At 49.8% G+C, this 18702-nt stretch overlaps 1 protein-coding gene across 10 annotated transcripts in view; it reads right to left on the bottom strand.

Annotated features, from left to right (window-relative positions):
• ACACA (acetyl-CoA carboxylase alpha) overlaps window positions 1-18702 on the bottom strand; it is a 252188-nt gene that overhangs the window by 55317 nt on the left and 178169 nt on the right. The gene's annotated exons all lie outside the window — the stretch shown is intronic.

Genomic DNA, 18702 nt, shown 5'->3' on the forward strand with positions numbered 1-18702 from the left:
CCAATTCTCCGGCGCCCGGCTCTCCCTCCCTCTAATCTCAGCCCGAGCGCTGCACGGCTCTTTTCTCATTCCCCCACTGTCTCTTCCCATTTGCCCTCTCGCTGACTGATACACTGATCGCTCGGTCACTCGGCTTTCTGCTCCGCTGAGTCCATATTACTAATAACACCTCTGCCACGGCCAGTTTACCTCATGAAGGCAGGAGCACATCATTACAAAATAAACTCATAACTTTGACATTCGAGCAAATACACACCATTTGTTATTTTTATAGCTTGAGCCTTGTGAGCAGGCAGAGGGCATTATGTACCTGTTTCATTTAGATCTTAACACACACACACACACACACACTCACACACACACAATCTTAACCAAAGCAGATGCACACCCAGCATCGCAATTGTAAAAATATTAAGATGGGAGCGGCACGTCTCTATCACATTCCTATCCCAACCTTCCTGAAAGGATCTCAGGGAAACATGGACCCCTCACCCGCTTTTGCCATTTTGCCCTGCGGGGTTAACTGGGGATGGGTGTCCTCAACGGGCACAAAGCCACTCTTGGCAGAGCGGAGATTTGAATCCAAGTCTCCCTCCCGTTCCTCCGCCCCTCCAACGGGCTTCCACCCTCCCATGATGGGGAGCCAGTGTGGTGCAGTGGGCAGACTGGCAGACAAGGACCCTGGTTCACCTGGGCTTGAATCCCCACTTCTACCAAGGAAGCTCACTGGGGGACACAAACCTCTCAAGCTGGCCTACCTCACAGGATTGTGTGTGTGTGTGTGAGTGGGGAGTAGGATATAAATAAACACATGCCAATGCCACTGTATGCTGCCCAGTCTCCTCCCTCAGTTCGACACCCTCTTTGCCGAAGCCCAAACCCTTTCAAGGGCTTCGTCCCTTTTTGCTGTGGCAAAGTCCCTGCTAAGCAGCAGCACCATCTGCGAGGGGAGCCCTGCCCTGAATGCGCCTCTCAGAGGTGAAATCGTAAAGAGAATCCCCACCCCCTGGTGACTCCAAGGGAGGTGAGGACAGGGGTAGTCAAACTGCGGCCCTCCAGATGTCCATGGACTACAATTCCCAGGAGCCCCTGCCAGCGAATGCTGGCAGGGGGCTCCTGGGAATTGTAGTCCATGGACATCTGGAGGGCCGCAGTTTGACTACCCCTGGGTGAGGATTCTCCGGCTGGGGCAGTCAGGAGGGGGGCATCTGGCTGGGGGGGGGGGCTGGGGGTGAGCCTCGTTCATTCTGCCATGGCAGCTTCCCCACAAACCCCATGGCAGTGAGAAAGTGGAGTTTCCAAAAGACTCAGAACGGTGGGTGTGGGGGAAACCCAACAGCGTGCCTTTCCACATTGGGCAGCTCCAAATTAGACCCTGTTTGAAAATATGAAATCCACTTTTCTGGGGATGCCTTTGCTGTGGAGCAAGTGAGGGAATAATTTGGGACTGCGCCCGAAGAAGCTAATTTTAGTGTGGAAATGGATTAAAAAGCGGACCCATTTAGAATGCAAATCTGAATTATATCGCTAGTGTGGAAACAGTCTCTGCAGATTCCCAGAGGCGACCCCACAAAGACTGTGGCTATTAGACTTCTGTAACTCGCTCAACACAGGCCATACCTTGTCCCTCCTCCTGAAGTTGCAGCTCGTCCAAAAAGAAGCTGCCGGAGTCCTCACCAGAATGCCAGGGAGGGTTCATTGGCTCCCAGTGGAGTTCTGGATTGTGTTCAAGGTGTCAGTTTTGACCTTTAAGGCCATTTGCAGTCTGGGCCTGGCATACCTGTGGGACCGCCTCTCTCAATATGCCCCATGAAGAGCATTACGCTCTGCCGGTTTCAACAGGCTAGTGGTGCCTTGTCCACCTGGCCTCAACCAGGGCCAGAGCCTTGGCCCCCATATGGTGGAATGAACTCCCAGAGGAGACACAAGCCCTGTTGGAACTAAAGATCCACAGGACTGCAAAAAGGAATCTTCCACCAAACATCTGGTTGAGGCCAGGCGACATGGAACATCTAGAAGCTACCTCCCCACCCCCACCCCCCCCCCAAAAAAAGGGCTGGGCCAGGGATTTAAGAGAATGCTGAGAGCACTCTGTAACAGTTTTGTGTTAGTTATACATTTTATTTTATTGTATTACCAATTTTTTCTTGTTGTATACCACCCTGAGAAAACTGTGCTGGGAGGGACAGTTTATAAACCCAATAAATACAAATTTAAAAACAAAAATAGGCCTTATTTATCAAGTCTACTGCCCACCCCAGCAATATCTTTGGCTTCCAGGCACCCATTCATATATCTAATGTCTACTGATCAAGGTGGGCTGGTTGCCCCCACAACCCTAGTGGGGCAACTGCTAAGGCTATTTGCTGTCCACTTCTAAGTACCACCCCATCCCTGACCAGGGTAGCAGACATCCAAAACTCAGCCCTGGAATGACTCTTGTCCACCACTGGGGTCCATCCCTGGTTGCCTTAAGAGCAACAGCAGCTAGGCCTGGGGCACTGATCCTGACAAAGAAGACAGAAGATCCATGCAAGACCCTTGGCCCATGTCCTAAATAGGCGGGGATGACACATTCTGCAAAAAAAAAAACCCCTGGCACTCAATTTTGTGTATAATATTTATCCTTTGCCCTATGGCAGCAGGAGGAAAAAAAGGGCAAAAAGACAGCCCCATAGCTGTGCTCTAGGAATTTACTTACTGCCAGGACCCCCCACCCCCACCCCTGTGGCTCTCATAGCCTCTCTTCTGCTTATCTGCTGTGAGGGGCATTAATTGGTGTCATTATGGAATGCCTTGCTAGGCAGTTCACACCAGAGTTTGACGGATGAAGTTTGGTTGCATTTTGCATAATCACGGGAACCCCACTTGGACTGTTCCTGCACTAGGGTTATCGTTTGGATCTGCATTTTTAAAGGGTCAAATTTCCACACTGAAATCCGTCTCTTTGGGTACAGACCCGAACTGCCCCCTCACTTGCCCTGCAGCAAAGGAATCCCCAGATAATCAGTTTTCACTTTTTTAAAGTGGGGACTAACAGGGCTGCCCAATGCAGAAATGGATGCAACTGGGTTTTCCCCCTCACATGGCATTTTGAGTTGTTTGGGATTGCTTTCTTCCTTGTTGCCATCCTCCCTCCCTTCCTTTTTAAAAAGGGGTGATCACGTTACAACGCTGTTTCTAAGTTTTTAAAAAGCAGTCTTGCAGTCTCACACAGCAGTGTTATAACGTTATAACTCAGTTGCTTTTTAAATTACATTTGAGATACTTTGGGGGAAGGGGGGAGACAATCAAGAGCGCAGAATGGTGGGAGTAAGGGGCACAAGGAAAACAAAAGTGCAGCTAGCACCATTTTAAAAATATGCTTGGAAAAGGGGAAGGGAGCAAAGCAAGATAGGAATTCTCCAAGAGGTGTCTTCAACAACAACATCCTGGGAATGCCCCCTCAAGGCATTCAGGCAAGCTATTTTATTTCAGAGCTCTGTGACGAGCACTGAGGCTGCTTTGGTGTCTTCGGAGGTGTGCCTCCTCAGGGCCGTGACACTTATGATCCTATGGTCGTTATCACAGAAGTGGGTGGAGAATTCCTAGACCATCACCTGGAAATGACATCGTCCCCCAAACTCCACCCTCCTCAAGGGACAACGCAGTGCTGGCCATATTAAGCAGTGTGTAGGAGACCAACACCGCAAGGAGGGGCGGCGATGGCGTGCCAGCCAGTGGCTGCCACCCCTCCTCTCTGTGCCGCTGGCCGTCTCAGGCTTCGATGAGGCGGCCGAACAGCCAATACTCACAACCTTAGCCCCTATTATCATGCCTGGTTCCAGGGACCACAAAACCTAATTATACATTGTGTAGACTGTCACCTTGGCTAATGTCATGGTCACACCAATTGCAGTCTCCTCTTTTTACCTCTAGATTTGCAACCACCAGGAGGGGGGGTGAGGGGAATGGCATCCCCCTTTCCAAGATTTGGCCCTGAGCCTTCAGCCACTGACTTCTTTTTTTATCTCGTATCTACATCCAAACTGTTGAATGAATACTTTTCTTTTTAGCTCAGTTCCGCACTGCATTGCTATGAGATGAGAGGTGGATCAGACAACTTGTAGAATCATAGAATCATAGAGTTGGAAGGGGCCATCTAGACCAACCCCCTGCTCAACGCAGGATCAGTCCTAAGCATCCTAAAGTGTACGTACACACTTGGTAGCATAGAATACTGGAAACAGTTCTTAACTGAGCACTAAATGGGTTGAGGGAGCTCATTTACTCATTCAGGTATCTGTGCTCCCCTTCTGCCTCCACAGAGGGCCCAAGAACATCACTCCCTCTCCTCCTCCAAATGACTCCCAAAACCACTGTGAGAAGCAGGGGAGTGTCTGGCCCCAGGTCCCTTAGGGAGCTCCCAGGGAAGAGCGGGGATACGAACCTGCATCTCCCAGATCCAGCCCGACCATTACAACACGCTCTTGCCCCTTATCTAGCGATCGCTTTCAGTCATTTAGGGTCAGTGCTGTTGTTTTTAGACACCACAGAAGCCAACAAAGCCTGCTTGACTGCAGGAGAAAGTGGGCTCTGTCTACCGATCTACCATAAGCAGCAGTGGTGCTTTTAAAATCTCCTCCGTCTCTTTTATCCTCGGTCTCTGTCTAAATCGGGTGAACCAACAGTCACTGGTTGGCCTTTAAATGCACGCAAGATCCACAGAGCCTCCGCTGTCAGAGACGCTGACAAGTAAATATGGCTAAGGGCTGGGCATCATGCGGCCATTGCATTTACACAACTGCTTTGCCTGCTTCACTCAAAGTGCCTTGATGGGAGGGGAGGGGAGGGGAGAGGGGGAGCTGCCTATTTATCTTTATCTCCAAAACGAGATTTAAAGGACAGGAGCAGGCTGTGTATATTACACCATTTTCTCTGTCTGGCGGCAGCAGTAAACCTGACCCGGCGCACTAAGTCATGGCAGATGCTCTGGCTGGCCTCTGGCAACACCCGGATCCACTGGAGCAGGGTGGGGAGGATCCCGGCCCCAGAGGCTGTGCTTCTTTAGGTCCGCTCCAATGTCACTCCCCTCCTCCTGAGAACTTGGGATGGACATCGAGGAGGCCTAAAACAGCACCCTGAATTTCTACCAAGGACAACCACGCCGAAAACATTGGCTTGCTTTATTTTTCCCCACAGTTCTCCCCAATGGAGACCAGCTTACATCATTCTCCTCTTCCTCATTTTATCCTCACAACAACCCTGTGAGGTAGGTCAGGCCGAGAGAGTGCGAATGGCCCAAGCGTGTGTCCACGGCCCAAGTGGGGATTCGAAGCTGGGCCTCTGTGATCTTACTCCAACTCTAGCCACTTTACCACAATGGCATCACCCGCAGATTTAAATATTTCATGTCCTGTACCTCTTATAATGTAAGCCCACATCTTTACACCGCCCGTGGCGCCGCGGGCGCCACGGACTAAATAAAACAGTAAGCCCTTGGAAGGCGGGCTGTGTCCGGGATGAGGAAGGGTGCCGATTGGCCCCTTCCTCATGACAGACTATCGGAGGGACCAATCGGCAGGCGCGAAGCGCCTGCCGATTGGTCCCTCCGATTCCTTGCCGGAGCAACTGCGAGCCGCGCGTAGCGCAGCTCGCAGTTGCTCCAAGCCAGCCGGCCTCTAAGAACCTCTAAGAACCTCTAAGAACCTCTAAGCTCTAAACCTCTAACCTCTAAGCCCGCGAGCCGCGCCCGCAGAGCGGGCCGCGCCCGCGGATCGGGCCGCGCCCGCGGATCGGGCCGCGCCCGCCGGCCGCGCCCACGGATCGGGCCGCGCCCGCCGGCCGCGCCCACGGATCGGGCCGCGCCCGCCGGCCGCGCCCGCGGATCGGGCCGCGCCCGCCGCCGCCCAGGGAGCCCCCGGCCTCTAAAAACGCATCGCCGGCACACGAAGATGGCCGCCGGCAAGAAGACCGCGCCAGGGAGCCGCCCGCCGAAGGAGCTGCCCGCCGAGAAGAAGCCACCCAAGGAGCTGCCCGCCGCGAAGGAGCTGCCCGACGTCGCTACAGCCCTCTCACCGGTAAGCTACCTTTCCTCACCCTGCTCTCGCCAGTCCCTCGCTCTCCACCCCCCTGCTAGGGCCCATTGTATTTGGAATGCAATGGGCTCTTTTACTAGTTATTCCATAACCCAGACCAGCTTTTTTACCGTTGAGAAATCCCTGATGCATTCTTGAGGCTTCCAGAAACCCCAGCAGTGGTGTGAGTGTGCAGAACACGGTTGGGAAGATGCCCACCCAGGACCCCTCCCCACCCTCTCTGTGCCCCATCATTGCCCATTCTGAGAGGGGGTGGGTGGGCCAACATGATGCTACTATCATCTGATAAATTTTTAAAATATATATAAAAATTAACCCGCACCCATCTGGGAAACCCTTCCGGGGCCATCGAGACGCCCTGGGATGCATGAATCCCTGGCTGAGGAAGCCTGATCCAGGCAGAGAGGCTGAAAGCTCACTGACCCCGAGTCAGTCTGCAGAGCACAGCCCAGTTCTTTAGCCAACGGGCTACAACATTTCTCTGCTGGACTGATCTGTATCGAGCTGCTGGCTTCCCAGGATTCCTCCCTCTCCTGTCCCTTTAACTGAATGGAGGATGTGCCAACTGAAAACACACCCAGGGGTGTCCTTGATGAGATCCACCCCCAGGGTCACCGGCCTGACCAGACCTCCCCGTGGGGGACCAGGACCCAAAGGTGGACCTTCCCTGCTGACTTTCAGTTGCTTCCTTGAGACTAACTCTCCTGGCGTGGTCTCGGAAAGCAGGGAGTGCCTGTGGGTGGGGGGACTGAGCCTTCTCCCCCCACCCCATTTTCAGTTTCCTTGGGGTGTGAAAAGGGCTGGCTCCTTGCAGCTGACTTATGCCCTGTAGGGTTTTTCAAGCAAGATACGTCCAGAGGTGGTCTGCCATGGCCTGCCTCTGTGTAGTGACCCCAGACCTCCTTGGTGGTCTCCTCTCCAAGTACTCAAGAGGGCTGCCCCTGCTCAGCTGCTGAGAGCCGGTGAGACTGGCCTAGCCTGGACCGTCCAGGTCAGTGCTCAGTTACCCTGGAAGGGGCGGAAATTCCTGCCAAGTCCCAGCTGACTCATGGAGGTTCGGGGTGGGGGGGGGGAGAGGTCAAGGCAAGAGGTTTTCCAGGCTGGCTTGCCATCACCTACCTCCATGTCATGACTGAAATCCCCCGTCCACATGCTAACCAGGCTGACTCTGCTTAGCTATTGCAATCTGGGAAGGACAGTGTGGCCTGCCCGATGCAGGTCAGGGTCAGTTTCGCCATAAGAAGAGCTGGTTTGGGGGCTGAAGGAGTCACCTTTCCCCCCTCTCCCCACAACAGACAACTTGTGAGGTGGGTGCGGCTCAGACGTCTCTGACAGGACTGCTCTGTGAGAACAGCTCTAAGAGAACTAAGCCAGGGATAGTCAAACTGCGGTCCTCCGGATGTCCATGGACTACAATTCCCATGAGCCCCTGCCAGCGTTCGCTGGCAGGGGCTGATGGGAATTGTAGTCCATGGACATCCGGAGGGCCGCAGTTTGACTACCCCTGACTAAGGGCCATTTCGCACGGCTTCAAAATAGCACAATGGTTGCTAATTGGAAACGCTACTAATTTGCCATAACCCACGACGTCGTAGACAATCTGCAACAATCCTGAAACCGACCCGCAAAAAGCGCTTCTTTGTAGCGCTTTCAGTGGAATCCAGAAAAGTGGATTCACCCTCCGGATAGCGATACACTCCTGCAACCAATCTGCAACAATAGCGCTAAAGACCTGTGCGTTACCATTGTTGCGGGTTCTTCAAAGTCCCTCCTCCTGAGCCTGTCCTCCAAACTTCCGGCGAAGCGATCGCCATTTTTTTTTCTCCGAGCGAGCGGGGATAAACGCACCAGCGAGCCTCTTTCTGTTTAGAGGCTTCCCTGGCTTCAGTCCTTCACCTTTAGTCACTAAGCACAAACCACATAAAAGCCCGTTTGCTGAAATAAAGTCCCTTTATTTTTTACACATTAATTCAGCCGAAAATCGGGCCCGTGAGAGGGGGGGGGGATTTTTTTTTTATCACTCGAGGCAGCGTGCCAACGATCATACAATCAAACGACAGCTCACATTAGGCAGCTGGATGGGTCTCTCCGTTGCAACGAATCTACCTAGATTCGTTGCTATGGGTCTGTTTTTTTTTTTTTAAACCTTTCTTAAAGGGAAAGGGGCTGTTTGGGAGCATGCTAACGGCTGCCCATTGGCTGCTTGACGGCCAGGGGCGGGACGAGCTTGGCAATAGCGCTTCCTTTCTAGCGATTTCTGCCGAGACCGGAAGCCTGTGGGAAACGCTAAAAAACGCAACTGATTCCACTACAAAGGCAGGTATGCATAACGACGAATTCCACTATTTTAAATGGCGATTTTTCATTCCGCAAACAATTTGCAACAAAGATCCCCGTGCAAAAAGGCCCTAAGACTAGCCCAAGGTCAGCCAGCTGGCTGCATGTGGGGGAGGAGGGGGGAACCAAGCCCAGCTTGCCAGATCAGAGTCCGCTGCTCCTTCAGCACTGAACCACGCTGGCTCTCCCTAGGCAAGCTTGCCAACTGAAATGCCTCTGCCTCTGCAGCTTGACACAGGGGCCACCCCCATGCTTGCCGTCAGCACCAAACAACCCAAGCCACACTGGAAAACTGTGCAGTTGGTCCCCTTTCTCAGGCACGTCCTTTGCGCCCCAATTCTGCCCTGTTTGCTCCCCTCCCAAGAGGAAAAAAGGAAAATGAAGATGGATCCATGGGGGGGGGGGGAGTTAAAACGTTCTGGCGCAGGGTGGCAAGGCAGCCGACATGCAGTCTAAGGCTCTGCCCATGAGGCTGGGAGTTCAATCCCAGCAGCTGGCTCAAGGTTGACTCAGCCTTCCATCCTTCCGAGGTCGGTAAAATGAGTACCCGGCTTGCTTGCTGGGGGGTAAACGGTAATGACTGGGGAAGGCACTGGCAAACCACCCCATATTGAGTCTGCCATGAAAACGCTGGAGGGCGTCACCCCAAGGGTCAGACATGACTCGGTGCTTGCACAGGGGATACCTTTACCTTTTACCTTTTAGTGCTATTAATCTGCAGCTCAGCCTCATGCAGCTCCAGAAAGCCTGCTATTTTATGGATCAGCACTCTAGAACACCCATTAGAAGCTTTTAGATAGCGAAATAATGGCAACTCAAAGGCAGCTCCTGGTCAAAAACAAATAAAACTTGTTCCTTTAGACAACTGGGAGCCATGCTTGTGGAAGGGTCTGCTCAAGGGGCTTTCCGTGGGGTACAAATTGCCCCCAAGGCTTCAGGGTTGTGATGTTTTAATTAAGATTTGTAAGCCACCTTGAGCAGTGAGGAAAAGTGGAATATTTTATTATAGTCAATCAATAAAAAAACAGCTGCCATCATTTCTGCCCCTAGCAATTTCAAAGGCATACAGCCTCTGAACACAGAGAGCTCCTGCCATTGGCAGGCCTACTCTGCATAAATTTGTCTTATCTAAAGGCAGTGATGGTCAACACATTTTGGAGGAGCAAATTCCATACTTATGTCCCCCTCTCCCTGGAGGGATGGCAGGTCCTCAAGCTGAACAAGATGGGATCAGAACAGATTATAGAGGATGCCCACTACTGCCTGTTAATCGGGCAAATTATGGGGGTTTTACTGTATTTTTAATATTTTATTATGTAAACTGGCGCGAGACCTGATGGGGAGCGGCGGCACAGAAATCAATCAATCAATCAGTCAATCAATGAACCAATAAATGTCTTCTACAATGATATAGGTTATTTTATCTCCACCAAATCTCCTGCTGCCTACCATCATTTCAGTCGGCATCCTGTCTGCTTTTCCAGGTTGCCGCCCTATTTCCGTGGGGCCGCGACTCAGCATGTGCTCTACACACCATCTGAGGTTCAATTCCTGGCATCTCATTGTAAGGATCAGAAAGTAGGTGATGTGCAAGACCTCCACCTTACCAAGGAGCCTTTGGTGCCAAGTGTCTTAAAAGTATTCTAAAATGTCAAGGAAGCAGGGTTTCTCTTCCCATGAACCATGCTGACAGCTCCTCAGCAAGACTTCTCCTACATCTAAGGACTCCACCTATAAGAGCACTTCTCACTCATCTACCATGAACAAGCTAACAAATATAGATTCTTGGCTCTTCCCTCACCCACCATCCCTTTTGCTGAAACTGTTACCTTCTAGGTACCAGGCCAATTTTAATGGTAAGTTGCCTGTTTTTTGTAGGAAAAACAACACCATCAACTTTGCTTCCTTCAAGAATTCTCATTTGTACACCATACAAAACCAGTCTAATTAATCTGTCAATTAAACCTACAGCTTCATCTCCCCTCTTCTTTGACTTGGACCTTCAAATGCCCTCCCCAAAGAAAGCACCACACTCGTGTCCAACATATTCTACTGTCAAGCAAGGCAAACAATTTGTTTTGCTTCTCTGCATTCTCCTCGCCCCCCTCCGGACATCCTTCTACCCCTCCTGGCTGGACTGTACCTTTCCAACTGGAGGGCTCAGGAAGCACACTCTCAGCCTCTGAGCCTGGTTTGCCCGTTTCCACATCTCTGGTTTGTATATTCCCCCCTGAGCTTGCTTTATTATGTTGTGTTGCTTTAATACACACCCACCAAAGTGTTCTGAAGAGTCTTGATCCCATCCCCTCCCCACTCTGCAGCTTCCTTCTCTATTTTTCTTATTTAAAATCTCATTCGTAAGAAGTGTCCACTTCTGAATTTAAAAAAAACAACTTAGATGGGCAGCTCTCCACCCCCAGGCATGTTGACATGCGTAGCTTGGTAGTCCGTGTTCCTGAGCAGTTCCACAACATCTTCATCTCGCTCTAGAGCAGGGGTAGTCCAACTGCGGCCCTCCAGATGTACATAGAACGCTGGCAGGGGCTCATGGGAATTGTAGTCCATGGACATCTGGAAGGCCGCAGTTGGACTACCCCTGCTCTAGACCCTGAGCACCAAACAGAGTTAAGTCCAGGGTCCCCTCCTCTCCAGGGCTGCCCAGTGCAGAGTACATAAGTGCACAAAGAATTCCCACCACCTCCACTTCAAAACCCCAAGCGCCTGGCAAATGGAATTATATAGCTGTCATCATCTCCTTTCCTCAAAGTTTTAAGAGTACAAGGGACTCATTTTTCCCCCTCCACTTCTCTCCCCAGCTCGGAATGGAGAGGTCTACTTTGTATTGATTTAAAGTCGCGGAAATAAATAAAACTGCTTCACCACGGTGGTTCACAAGAAATTCATGGTACGCAATTGCATGATATATTTGAAGGGTATTTGGAAACTCTCTTTTTTCCTATGGTGAGTGATGGGGGGGGGAGTGTGGGGGGGGAGGACACCCAGTGAAATGCCTGCCAGTCCTAGAGATGCCCAGAGCCTGAAAATGCAGAGGAAAACAGTCCTGCCTTGATAGCAATTCAACGGGGCTCTTGATTGCCCTGGGAAATATTCTCTACATGCTCCCCACGCAAGCCCTGTTATTCCCTCTCTTCTGTTTTTCCTTCTCCATGTTAATAATACTAATTATTAATCATATTATTATATTGTTATTACTGCAACAAGCTTATTCAATGAATTAGTAAATGCCAGACCACGGAAATATCCCCAATTAAGTAGGCAACTTTTAAACCCTAGCTTTTACTATAAGCCAGCGGGATGCGAGTGCTGAGTGAGTGACCAAGGTCTGCCACAGGAGCTCCGAGGGGTGACCTTCAGCCACGCACCACTAGACGACTTCACAGGGCTGTTGCTGTTGACAAAAGGCAGTGTCTGGTGCCTGTATGCTAATCAAGGGGGTTATTTCCTAAACAGACCACCTTTTTGATCAGCTGGTGCATCCTTGCAGGGTGAACTGCTCTGCCAATAGTTGAACCCTGTAAAGCAGACTATCAATACCTAAACAAATGGAATACATATAAGATGCAGCTGGCAAGTCCCACCTCAGAAGCAGCATTTCCCACCTGCACACAGGGAGGAGGGGATCTCTCTACACAGGGGGACCTCAGCTAGGAAAAAAGGAACTTCAGCTGTACCACTGTACTCATGAGCTGTACTCATATAGAACTAAAATTACACAACAAAAGAGAGATAAATACTGAACCTCATGTGGTTAATTATTTACTTTGTTTATATCTGTCTTTCTCTTCAAAGGTGACCCAAAGCAGCTGACATCACTTACTTTCTCTTCCATGTCACCCTCACAACAATCCTGTGAGGTAGGTTAGGCTAAGTATATGGGATTAAACCAAGGTCACCCAGCACAAATACGAAACTCAAGGCAAGGCAGTGTGTGGGGAATCAACAGGGATCTCCCTAAAGGAAGATAAGGGGAGATTAGTAACCCTGGCATCTAGGATGCAAATTGTTACCAAGGGGAGCCATGTGCAGAAGGAACCGCACAAATTTAAGCAGGAGGAAAACATTAACCTGCACATTCAATCCAAAGGATCTGTCCTGCCCATGCTGAACGGTGAGCATAAAACCAACCATCTGGCACTCCAGGATGCTCCACTGTACTTCAGCTGGTTTATTCCTGGCAGCCCTTCACAAAGGCAAGAGCAAGAGGCGGCTGGAAGATCTTTTCTGCAAGCCGGTCTCCAAGACACGCAGCTGTGAACCCATCTAGCAGCAACAGGTCTGGCACCAAGGGGTGAGGAGTGGCACCAGGCTCCTTGCTGGCACACTGCCCTTTGGCAGGGACACAACTGTGCCAACATGTGATGCTGGACACGTTCCTATGTGCTTTTGCAGGGCAAAACACAGCAGAGCCCCAGTAAGCCACCCTACACCCCCCTTCAGCAAATGTCATTCTGGCAGAGGGTACGTTCCCGCCCGACGTTCCTTCATCTCCTTCCTGCCTGATTAGCATTCCCAAAGTCTCTGTGCCTGTTCAGATCCCTCCTAAGGACCTTGCTGTGCCACTCTGGAAAGATTCATATGGTGCATTAATAATGATAATGCTCCTTTAAATGGGGGGGGGGACGGCACTCTGTCCCCACTTGCTTCTATGTTATGGCTTTGATCTTATTTGCCATGATGAGGCACCTGGAGATGACAGTGAACTCCAGCTGTGCACAGAATGCGGGTTCAAATCAGGAAAGCGTCCTGGAAAACCCTTGCAAAAGGACCACAGCCCTGGGGAAGAGATTCCACGCTTGGCCCCTCCTTTATGGAAATATTTAAGGGAGGGGTTGAGGGAACTGCTCCATTCCAATCACCTAGTAGGAAGTAGATCTAGAGGTGTAACCAGGGGTAGTCAAACTGCTGGCAGGGGCTCGTGGGAATTGTAGTCCGTGGACATCTGGAGGGCCGCAGTTTGACTAACCCTGAATGCCAAACCCTACCGGAACTTTGTTTTTCAAAATGAACATTATTTGAGAAACTAGATCTTAACTCACGTTATACTTTGTTTTTGCAATTCTGCATTAATTCTCCTCATTTCCACCCTTGAGCACACTAACATTTCCAATCTATTTACCTGAAAAACAGATATGCCTCCCCAGAGACCCACTTGAGTCAGCTTACAACTAAAACAAGAAAACAAGCCATTGAAAAACCATACAAAGACAAAGCTATTAAAAACAAGCAAGCACATGGAAACAGCTTCACACACACACACACACACACACACACACACACACCCTGAGTAGCCTAAAACGGCATAGATAACTGGCCAGAAGCAGACCATAGAACAGTTTTTTAAAAAGATTAAAACCCATGGATTAAAAGGTATATCTTGGCCTGCTGCCTAGAAGACAAATGTCTGGCTATGGGCCTAGCATACAATTTTTATTAATAATAAATCCTATTATCAGGAAGATGTTCAGTGCACACAAGAAAAAATTAAAAGAAGCTGGGCCTTCTTATACAGAAGGTTGGAGGTGAGGTAACCCTTCCTAGGTCAGTAATTGGACATCAATCTCTCCGGTCTGATTGGCCCCTGATGCTATAAGAGGAGATGAGGCTGTTCAAGGCCTGTTAGGACAGCCTGAAACTCCTCTACAGGGCCTGATTATGGGGGTTTTTCTCCAGAACAAGGAAATCAAAAAGACCTTGGCCTGTTTATCAGGCCGTGATACAGGGTTGATCTCTGAAATCACTTGGCTGCAAGACTCAAGAGAATTCTAGATTGTGGGGCAGACATCCCAGTTCGAACGAACCTGCAGTTCTTTCTTGGTGTGGTGATGCAGGGAAGTGGCAATGCCAGTCCTGCGGTGAATTGGGTTCAAATCCTACACCACCCAAGAGGAACTCTCACCCTAGGGAGGCCTTTGAAAAGCTGAGGGCACCAATATTTTTAAATGATGTTGTTGCACTGGAATTTTTGGATGGAAAGGTATGAATGACAGGCTTTAAGGTGGGACTTTAAAAATATTTGCCGTGGATATATTTTTTTTTAAAGACAGTAATTTGTAGTGGATTATTTGAAAAAAATAGTTCATTTATTGGTTATGAAAGATTTCAGAAGCTAAACAAGGTTGGCCTTTGGTAGTATTTGGCCACGAATCCAGAATCATAGAATCATAGAGTTGGAAGGGATCTCCTGGGTCATCTAGTCCAACCCCCTGCACTATGCAGGACTCTCACATCCCTATCGCTCATCCACTGTCACCTCCACCCCCTTGAGCCTTCACAGAATCAGTCTCTCCGTCAGATGGCTCTCCAGAATCTGCTTAAAAATTTCCAAAGATGAAGAACCCACCACCTCCTGAGAAATCGCTCTGTCCACTGAGAAATCGCTCTGTCCAGAACTTCTTCCAGATGTTGAGATGAAATTTCTTTTGCATTAATTTCATCCCATTGGTTCTGGTCCGTTCCTCTGGGGCAAGAGAGAACAATTCTGCTCCATCCTCTGTATGGCAGCCTTTTAAATACTTGAAGATGGCTATCAGATCCCCTCTCAGTCCAAGGAATTCCTCCAAAGAATGCCAGGGTTGTGACACAGAGGCAAGCAATGGCCTTGAAAAACTTATGGGGTTAGCTGTATCTTGACAGTACTTTCTGTCACCACCGAGACTGGAAACCCAGTGAAGGAGGGAACAGAACAACAACAAAACCATCCACGAACCGTACCAGAAGAGTAAAACTATTTTCCATCACTTGTCCAGAAGCCCTATGCTTAGACTATCCTGAGAGTCTGAGAGTCTGGGCTGGCTAGAGATGAGAACAAATTAACGGATTATCTTAAAAGCCCAGTGGTGCAGTTAAAATAGAGTAGACCTGTTCTAAGCTTGTATGCAATGCCTTAAAAGTTTTGTGTTTCAATATACTTCTTCACTTTCTACTTTCAACAAAAGGGGAACAGACTGAGAGCTGGATGTTTCAAAACACTGACAGTCCAACAGACAGCAAATCATTGTTCTTATTCCAAACGCCGTTGCTATAAACCCTCTGACGAGGGAAGAGGCGAGGGAGGGAGGAAAGAGCGGGGGTCACAGGAGAAATTTGGACAGGAAGTTGTTTTGGCCTATTTTTAAGGGGGGGGAAGAAAGCAAAAATTGGCAGGGGGGAAATATTCCTCTGCTCTGCAAAAGTTTCTATTACAATTTTAGACAAACAATCTCCATGTCCTTTTCCCCCGCCCTCCCTCTCCCAATTCTGCCTGGGGGCTCTATGCTATTTCTATGCAAATAACAACCTCGTGGTTTATATCTTATTATATCCACCCGAGCTGCAGCGATGTGACCCGAGACGTGTGAGAGGCAGGCAGAGGAGAGACAGAAAAGGGGTGGGAAGAGAGAGAGAGAGAGAGAGAGAGAGAGAGGAGATGTTCACTGAAGTGTGAAAAAATATTGTCAGGAATGAGCAGCAAAACACACACACACCACTATTGCCAGGATAACGTGTTTATTTCAGAGCCCTCCCCCCCCCCCCATGTGAACAACCGGCATCTTTTAAAATTCATTGGGCATCAGGCGATCATGCGCCATCCATCTGCCATCCCAGCGCCATTTGCATTTCATGCCTCCTGGCTTTTGATGTGCTGATACTTTGATGCAGGTGGGAGATGTGCATTATCATTATTTCAATTTACGGGGGGGGGGGGTGGATGGAGAAGGGGAGGAGGGTCAATGGGCCTGGTGCAGTGTGCCCACACAGGCACACTCCCTTGCTGCACAGGAAGGCAGCCTCTCCACTCAGCTGCTGATGCTTAAAGGGGAGGACAAAGTGTCTGTGGGTGCGTGTGCATGTGCGTGCGCAGAGGGGTGCTACAGGGTTAGGACCAGCACTGCCTGGGAACACCAAGAGCCTCCTTTGGCAAAGATCTTTTCCGAAAATTATTTCAACTTATTCATGAAGACCAAGAGAGAAACATATGCAATACTGCCTCACATGGATGACCCCCCTCCCCCCGTACTGACTTTCCCTCCCCTTACTATTTTGGCCCTTTTTTTCACTGGACTTTGTAAAATGATATGATCAGTTTAATGGGCGTGAACTATGAACTTAGAAAACATTAAAATCAAAACAACAACAAAATATAATAGCAAGCACTCTTTGATGGGGGGGGGGGGAATGTGTTCTGAAAAGGAGCAAGAAAAATATAATCACCAGTGGTAATAATGAATTGGACTTTTCTTTCTTTTCATTTTTAGGCTCCCCAAAGCCCTGTTGGAGCTCGCTAAATTCCGCAGGGCCTGCAAGACAGAGCTCTTCCGCCCAGCCTACGGCTCAGACCGGTGAAAACACTAACCTTTCACTGGCCTCCCTCCAGTTTTGCACCCAAGGGCGGAAGTGCTTAGAATTGATTTTAGAATGGTTAAACCAGGGGTAGTCAAACTGCGGCCCTCCAGATGTCCATGGACTACAATTCCCGAAGCCCCTGCCAGCGAATGCTGGCAGGGGGCTCCTGGGAATTGTAGTCCATGGACATCTGGAGGGCCGCAGTTTGACTACCCCTGGTGTAAGGTCTCAATTTTATGTATACAAATTTTATTGTGTATATTTTTTTACTGCTGGAACTGCCCTGAGCCTGCGGGAAGGGGCGGTATACAAGTATTGTTGTTGTTATTATTATTATTACAACAACAACAACAATATACTTGCAAGATAAAATACACGGACACACAAGAAGGCACAGCGCACTAGCAGCATTCTTTGAAAGAACGGTACAGCAGTTCCACAGGGAACTTGCAACCAGGAGCAAAGGGCCTTAGGGCTTAAGAGCCGGTCCTGCTGTATGCTGGTGTAGGTTTAGGACTGCAGGCCACGCTGCATTCACTGAACCTTTCCCTTTTCTCTCCGTCACCCAGCCAGTGTGTTTCCCCAGAAGACCACTCGACCACATGCACAAAACAAAGCTTGCACTGCCTGACATTTTTAACTGCTTAGACATCTGGGAGTCAGCAGCCAGCCTTGCAAATTAGCATGGGCTGAATATGCTCAGCACCAAGGCGCTCTCACAGGCACACTCTTCAGCAGCTGCCCCCATGCTCCCTGGGAGGAAGGGCTCCTTGATGGGTAACACAGCATCGTGCTGACTGTGTCGGCCTGGAACAACCGATTCGGACGCCACCGCACACAACCCTAATCTTGCCCAGGTTGTCAAAGCCTCCTGACCCCCCCCCCCACCCCCTATTTTCCCTGCAAGAAAGCACTGACTTGTTTTCCCTGAATGGTCCCTTCCCCCTGCTGAAAAGAAGGGAAAGGTGGGCAGGGAAATTGGCTCTCTCTCTTGCTGTCTGTGAAATCCTCTCTATTTCTTAGCTGCTCATTTTCTTACACACAAATAACAGCCTCGGCCTTGTACAAACTCCTTTGACTTTCTCAACTCTGCCGCCTACTGAACTTGGGATCTTCTGGACAGATGTCCCACAGGTGCTCCATCTCTGCTATGCCCCGTGAACCTGGGAGGCTGAGGTTTCCCACTCACACACACACACACACCAAGTTTCATGCTCCGAAGGTCAAGCTCACCTCTTCTGCCGCATGCAGGGTACCAGAAGAGTAATGCCAACCCCCTCCGACCTTGGTGTCAGTGTGGTGTAGGATTAGATTGCCACCCAAAGAAAGGCAATAAATGTGAAGTTTCCCCTCCACCTTCTCTCCCTCTCTCTGTCTGTAATTCAAGGGCAAATTGTTTCTCTCTCCTGCACACAAGAAGCCTGGCTCTCGAGCATAAATCTCAAACAGCTGCTGCCTGGGTGGCGTAGTGATTTAAGAGCCTTGGCCTTTGACTCCTGCTTCCAACCCTGTTTAAAATCTAAAGTGGGATGGGTTTGGAGTTGGGGCAATTTCATCCCCAGAGGACAATTCATTCACATACAGAATGCAGGCCTCCGAACTAGACAGCCCGCCTCTCCCCAACCCTCCTTCTTTGTGCAAGGAAAGGAAAGCTTCAGCCAGAGACACAGAGGCTGACAGAGGGAAGAGTGTCAAGCTTAAATAAAACAAGGTCGCACTTCTGTAATTGTTGCTCATTGAGTGATCTGTGCATGGGGATTGTGCACTTGCAGGCTAGCCATGAAAAAATATTTCCAAAGCTTTCTAGTAGACTAGGAGTATCCCTGCTCCCTCTGGCATTTTCCCACCTAAACAATCACTCACAAGAGCTACTCCCACATTTCTCTCCATGCCATCACCAGAGATCCCAGAAACTAAGGATCCAGAGAATTCACAATAAGTCAGG

Source organism: Paroedura picta, chromosome 15 (genome assembly GCF_049243985.1).
Source record: "Paroedura picta isolate Pp20150507F chromosome 15, Ppicta_v3.0, whole genome shotgun sequence".
NCBI lineage: Eukaryota > Metazoa > Chordata > Lepidosauria > Squamata > Gekkonidae > Paroedura > Paroedura picta.